Here is a 7,667-nt window from a genome sequence, read left to right as displayed (position 1 = left end):
GAAAACTGAGACGCGTCGCATAACACTCGGGGCGCGAAATATTGCTGCGCGCTCTTGCTACAACAGTAGAAAAAGCTTGCATCGCCCTGCTTTGCACAGGTAGTGTCCTCGGGCGTACGCTGCTCGCAATACACTTTTCGGAAACTGAAACGCGGCGCATAATACTCGGGGCGCGAAATATCGTTGCGCGCTCTTGCTACAACAGTAGAAAAAGGTTGCATCGCCCTGCTTTGCACAGGTAGTGTCCTCGGGCTTACGCTGCTCGCAATACACTTTTCGAAAACTGAAACGCGGCGCATAACACTCGGGGCGCGAAATATTGCTGCGCGCTCTTGCTACAACAGTAGAAAAATGTTGCATCGCCCTGCTTTGCACAGGTAGTGTCCTCGGGCGTACGCTGCTCGCAATACACTTTTCGGAAACTGAAACGCGTCGCATAACACTCGGGGCGCGAAATATCGTTGCGCGCTCTCGCTACAACGTTATTTCTATTTGCCTTAATAAGAACTGTCTGGGAGAAAGCATTTGATTATTTTTTTTCCGTAATTCGTAACAGATGGGGCAGTGCGGGTACGATTAGATCTGGGTTGGGACGGAAAATATGGAAAATCTAGGATTACTGTTTTGCGGGAAATAGATCGATTGTCTAAGGTGAATTATAATGAATCCTTCCGTTGTACGAGCAAAAACCACGATATAATTATGACGCACGTCGTACGGGAGGGGGGCGGAGGGGCTTCCGATGACTTTTGACCATTTGGTCGTTCTTTCAACTTGCACACAATGCACGGTACTCTTGCGTTCTTGCATTTCGCCGCCGTGGAAATGCGGCCGCCTCGGCTGGCATTCCATCATGCGCCCTTGGGCTTAGCAGCGCAACGCCAATCACTGCGTTAGGGTGGCTAGAACTGGGAGGCGTGAAACCCGGCCTCTCCAACTTTGTCGGCATGCGCGATCCCGTCAACGTGGCACTGTTTTGGGGGCGGGGGCAGGGGGGTAGAGGGGGCTGGGCGACTGGAAAACAGTTAATTAGTGTCTGATTTCTCTTGCATGAGTAATTGACAAACAGCGCAACAGAATGTCCCCGGACTGATGTATGATGACGACACTCTGCCACTAGCGGACAATGCACGTGTTTAGACACTTGCGAATACTTGTGGCAACCTAGCGACAAACCTAGGTTTTCAGTTTAGCACAGAGAAATCGGGAATTATGATATTTAATGAAAATAGGAATAATTACGACGGCAAACAACACTACCTTCGTTCTGTCCAGCTACGTTGCATTTCATAGTTTTAATGTTTGGCTCAAGTTACGTGGGACAAACTGTATATTCGCATATGTATTTAGATTGTTTGACTATGGGCATGACTTCATGTTCAATTGACGCAGTGTAATTATTCGTCTTTTCATTAAACATCATCATTCCCGATTTCTCTGTGCTAAATTTAAAGCCTGGGTTTCTCGCTGCCTTGCCACAAATATACACAGCGTCCACGTGAGAGGAAGGGTGATTACGGAGATGAAGAGGCGGTATTTTCTGCTGCAACAAAGGAGTGAATGAATGAATGAATGAATTTATAGAGAAAATGGAGTGCGGAGTACAGGAAGAAGCACATCTTAGCGCACTACGAAAGGGGCGAAGGACATGAAGAGAAAGAAAGAGTCCCGGCGGCAGGCGAAGTCCCAAACAAGGGTCTAGAGAATACGAGAGGGCGTTGGTGAAACCAGTTGAATTCCATTGTAGCTGTGTCATGTGGCGAGCAAACGATTGCAGTCACCACTCCACATCCGTCTTTTGTAGGGGTATAGGCGCCCGCAGTTCATGGTAATAAACGCTTTCTAAATACTATTCTTGGCAATTATTTCGTCATCGGCCATACCTTGTGGCGTATTTCTTAGCGGTAGGCGCTGTGAATTACAACTCCATTGTCGTGACAACTTACAACTTAGGGAACAGGTCATACTTCTGACTCTTGCGATTGTGGGAATAATATGGGTTCAACGAAACGCTGTTCTCAACAGTCAGTTTGGAATAGCGTATCTCGGCTTACATACGTAGGAGAGATACATTACATGTGTTAAACGTAAGCAACACTACTGCATTTTACAGTGCGCGTTCCTTCATAACTGAGTATACTGCAGGAGAACGCCAGCATAATAAGACGTTAGAAGACATGGTGCTGTCTCGGGTCTCCTGACAAACATAACCAAGTCATGAAAATGCATTAGCAACCATCCTGTGGTTTCCAGGTGGACGGGACTGGTTAGATCTGAGGAGGCTGGACACAATGCCTGAGGCTCTACGCTCGGCTCCAGCAGCTCAGCACCAACCGCTTGGATGGTAGACTGCGCTCGGAGGAAGATGCATCGGGAACTTGTCCTAAGTACTAATAGATGCTCAAGGCCACAAAGACCAACTGTGCTTCTGAAAAACCACTGCAGACTGTATACGAATGCTTGTGACTGCTAGCGGTTATTGCTGTTAGATTCGCCCACTCTGGCTATCGCTTCACCATTCTTCTTATCTTTTATTGTTGGCTTATCCTTCCCTAGATTTTCCTTCAGTTAGTATCAGCGTGCAAAGCAGGAACTGAAATGAATCGTTTCTAAGTGGACAGACTTTTAAATATGCTAAGGATATTTTTGTTGAATTTCCTTTTTCTGCCGTCTGGCAAAACCTGCATAATAACCAATAACATCTTCTTTTCTTTTGATACAACCTGCTAATATCCAAGTTCCTCTATTTTGCAATCTGTTAGAGGAAAAATTAGGTTGGGATTTATAAAATATTTTGATAGAACAGTAAAGACAAGCGAAGCAAAAGTATATGACCTATTTACCCGTGTTCACTCAATGAAAATGTAGCATATCTTTACTGTCACGTAGAAGTGACAGTCAAGAACAAAGGCAGTTCCAAAATTGTGAGTCGCGTACCTAACTCCATATTTCTTGCACTTTTCCTCTGGAAAAGAAGACAGCTCGAAGCACGATAGCGCAGCGCACTGTTTCGCTTTCACAGCGAAGCTGTATATGGCTAGAGTCCCGTGCATATTTGTTCTACGCAAACAAAAACTATCATAATCAATGGCTCATACCTTCGTAAGCATTCATGCTTCCGTAAGCAAGCAAAAAATGCAATGCCTCATAGCCCCTTAAGGCGGGGTCTACAAGCACTCAGCAAAGTGAAGCGAACAGTGCTTAAATCCTTTCTTATCACGTATACAACATACAAAACAGCACGTCAAAAAACGTCATCATCAATGGCTCATACCCCAGTAAGCAAGCAAAAAATGCAATGATTCGTAGTCCCGTAAGGTTCATGGGTATTCAATGTGCGTGAATCAGCGGCGATGACACTACCTCTTTTGTCGTTGTCGGTGACTTCGATGTGTATGTGTCGGTACCGAAAAGGGAGCGGTTTACGCGTTCCGTGTTGCAGACATATTCCTTGCTATGCCACTCCAATTGGGCCCAACCGACCACCCAGCTGCGTACGTGCATTGATTTTACACTATAAAAGAATGTGATCTTGGATAGTAGCGCGAATTGACACGGACAGACACTAGAAGCGGACAGAACGAGCGCTCCTCTTGCCTGCTTCTAGTCTCTGTCCGTGTTACTTCGCGATACAATCCAAGATCGTGTTACCGTACCAACTCGCCCAACTTTCTATCCATTTGCAAAGCACGTGATCGCAGTTGCGAGTGAAATAATGACGACCCATCAAGACAATAAATGAGTTCGTACCTTTGTTCAAGGAAGGAAGGAAATCAACTTTATTCGAAGTCCTGCAGGCCACGAGAGCTTTGGGCGCTCATGGAGTGGGCGTCTCCCACGACGGAACCGGGAGGTTGAGTTTCCTGGCGGCGTCGTGGACCTGCTGGACGGCCCAAAGTTGGGGAGCGAGTTCTTCGCTCCGGAACCTTTGTTCAAAATTATGTGTCACCTACGTGTCATGTGCTAAACAGCCTCGCTCGTCAACCACCATCACAGAGTAAAATAGATGATGATTTCTCTTTCTTTCTTCCTTTCTTTCTTTCTTGCTTTCTTTCTTTTGTTCCTTCTTTCTTTCCTTCGTTCTTTTTTTCTCTTATTTCTTCATTCATCGTCAGCCATTACATTTTTCCTTGCTTACGAGGGTATGAGCCATTCACGATTATGTCATTTGTTTCGGGAATGAGCCATTGCTGCTAGTATTTTTGTGCCATTCACCTACTTTTTTTTATCACTCTCCTACTTTGTATCACTAGACTAGACACCGCTTTTTTTTTTCTGATATGAACCATTGCTACGAGCCAGTTCAGGCCTTCGCCCTAACAAACCAATATTTCATGTGCCAATGTAGCCCTGCAGTTGGGGACTTCTTCCAACACGGGTACTAGGTCGGAACTCATGTTTCACTTGACTGTATACGTATATCAGCATTAATTCTAAAAAAACACGGTATTTCTTTCTTTATGTGTTAAAAGTAGGCAGTTAAAATATATTCCGCAAAGCGCTCATCCCAATACTTCAGTACGTTTTGTTCTAACACACACGTGCGCGCTACGCCATTTGATACAATGTACTAAAAAATTATCCATTGATTTCCGCCAGGCAGCTGTTGGTATTGTTAATGGCGCCAGGAAACCGAGCTTGATGCCACCAATGCTCATGTATGTAATCGGGAGCGCGCACAATGTACTCCACACCTTGTGTGATATAATACCATAGTGCTGATGTGCTTCTTGTATAACGTAAGAGAGTCCGTCGTAAAGGCAGAAGTGTACTGTTGGACGCATGCGCTTAAGTTTATGAACTTGAATTGCGCCAAGAAAACCCGTCCAGGCATTCGCACCTGCTTTATCAGAAGCTTAGTGCACCATGAATATCCAGGCAGGTATTTTTTAACGGTGCGAGACTTTAATAGAGCAATGTAAATCTTGCAGACATTATTGTTATCATTCGAGGGTTCAAATTTGTAACTTCTAGCTAGGGAGTAAGTTCAGCAGTTGTCTGCGTGATAAACGAAGCTGCGATAATAAAATTTTCAATAATTGATCTTAGGCGGCTAACAGAAATGAGTAATTTCGAGCCAGTCACCGAGATTATCTAGCTGAGTGAATAAATATTAAACATGCGTCTGTTCTGCCCAAATGTTTTGCAGATAAGCTCTTTTAAAGCATAACTGATGCTGAAACAAACGTTTTTAAGGGCGACCTGACCAAGCCCAGCCTTTTGTGATATTACCGTCGATGACATCACTGCGCGAGCATATTCCTTGCAGTTAGTCCGCTTTCGACACGTATTTACGTTGTTTTTTTTTCGAAAGTAAGCAATGCAAAGTTTTAATGTCAATACAGCAGCGAACGTGTGCCGCCGTAAGCTTGCTTGGTCGCAGAAGGGATGCACGACGCAATGATGGTGCAGATTTAGCGTGTCATTGCGGTGAAGAGAATGGGCTGCCGCCTATTCAAGGAAGATAACGAACGCGAACCGCTAGCACCTCTTCGCGGGACAATGTCGATGGTGATGGTGCCATCGAAAGAAAATACAGCGTGGCAATACTGACTGCACAAGCGCTTTCACAGCGAAAGTGTGAACCTCTGCTCCGATATGCATTTGTCGCGTCGGTGAGCAAAAATGTGGGCCGATCCCGGAGGTTGTGATGTACCAGGCCGGTATGCGGCGGAGGTGAAGCAGGCTTCAAGTGCCGCACCCCTAATAATAATAATAATAATAATAATAATAATAATAATAATAATAATAATAATAATAATAATAATAATAGTATGAAGAAGAAGAAGGAGGAAGATAAAATAAGTAAAGATGCATTGTTTCAAGACGATGGGTATGCTGGAATAGTTTGTGAACAGCACATAGACTCACGAGCAGAAGGCATTGCCGTGCACGCAGAAGAGGAAATGTATGTACAACTTTACAACCTGGACCCGTAAAAGGACAGGGGCACCGAATGTGGGGTTGTCTGCGCCGTAAAAACGAAAGACGGAATTATATCCACTGTAAATATATATATATATATATATATATATATATATATATATATATATATATATATATTTACAGTGGATATAATTCCGTCTATATATATATATATATATATATATATATATATATCTGGATATCACACACCCAAGTGTGATATCCAGAAGTGCATGACCACGCATTTTGCAATGGTTAACCACAATGAGACTACCCTTGTGATCAGCATTGCAGACTTCAATGTGGGTATTTCAAAACTAGAAAATAAATTGTTCACTGAGTTTCTGCGAGAAGAATTTGGTTAGTAGTGCAACACCAATCCAAGTAACTCAATTAGGTAACAACGGTCATGTATAGATTCTACTTTGGCCAAGATTTTGTCTGAGGTTGTAACCGCACGAACCCGCATATATCACAGTAATCACAAGGCTATCATTGCTACCATTACCAGATGATGAAAATAAATACATGCCCCCTTGTCTAATCCTCTGTGATGTACTACAGCTTAGCTGGTCATTCATCTTCACAGAGTGGAATGGCTCCTAATATTTCTTTTTCTTTTTGCGTCGGCTTCGCTTTCAGAAAGTGATAATGCTATAAAAGCAGTGTCGTTCGTTCTTGTCTCTGTGGATATAAATAAGGTTAGAGTAAACTCTATATCCGCGCCGTTTTTGCTTCGTGTCTGTAGTGTTGGGCTGCTAAGCACGAGATCGCGGCATTAAAACCCGGCCACGGCGGTCGCATTTTGATGGGGGTGGAATGCGAAAACACCCGTGTATTAGATTCAGGTGCAAGTTAAAGAGCCCCAGGTGGTCGAAATTATTCCGGAGTCCCCCACTACGGCGTGCCTCATAATCAGATTGCGATTTTGACACTTAAAAACCCCATAATTTTGAAGTATATAATAGCCATTTGCATCTGAGATTAGGTGTAAGCAAGGAAATGCTCGCTCGCTCACACACACGTACACACAAACAGACATTCACCACACACACACACACACTCTCTCTCTCTCTATCACGCATACAGACGCACAGATAATAGGCACGTTTGCATCCATGCAAATTTACACGTGCCCACGCATGTACACATGCAGAAAAATGCGCACGAACGCACACAAAAATGCACGCATACACAAACACGCGTGTGCTCGCAGATGCATAAACGCACTCGTGCGCATGCAGATTTGAATAGGAAGACCCAAGCACGTGCGAACACACAAACTCAAGTACACGGCCATGTACACTAAAGACGTTCACACGCATATACACTCTCTTCCCTCCCTGCTGCCTCTCAAGAAGCTACTTCGTGCAGAGTGAATCACACTTGCTCTGCAATTACAGTTCCAACGCCAGCTATAATTAATCGCCTTACAGTTTAAATTGTGTGCTTCTTGAAGTCAACAGGGCTATTTTGTTATCTACACTGGCTAGACGAGTGTGTTATGTGCAGGAAGTCGTCATATTTTTGCTTGGTGTAGAAAAGTTTACCTCCGCCTACCTACACGAAGCCATGTTTTGTAGTTGTAGTTTCAATGAATGCAGGCAGCAAACTTCACACAATATTAGTCATATAGCGATGATAGTAAATATTAACTGAAGACGGTAGCGAAGTGCTTGCATGACCATGTGTCACAGAGGGAGGTGAGCTAATCTTCCAAGAAGGTAAAATTGTCTTACTCA

The sequence above is a fragment of the Dermacentor andersoni genome, chromosome 3 (genome assembly GCF_023375885.2).
Source record: "Dermacentor andersoni chromosome 3, qqDerAnde1_hic_scaffold, whole genome shotgun sequence".
Taxonomy (NCBI): Eukaryota; Metazoa; Arthropoda; class Arachnida; order Ixodida; family Ixodidae; genus Dermacentor; species Dermacentor andersoni.
Note: the sequence above shows the minus strand (reverse complement) of the source record.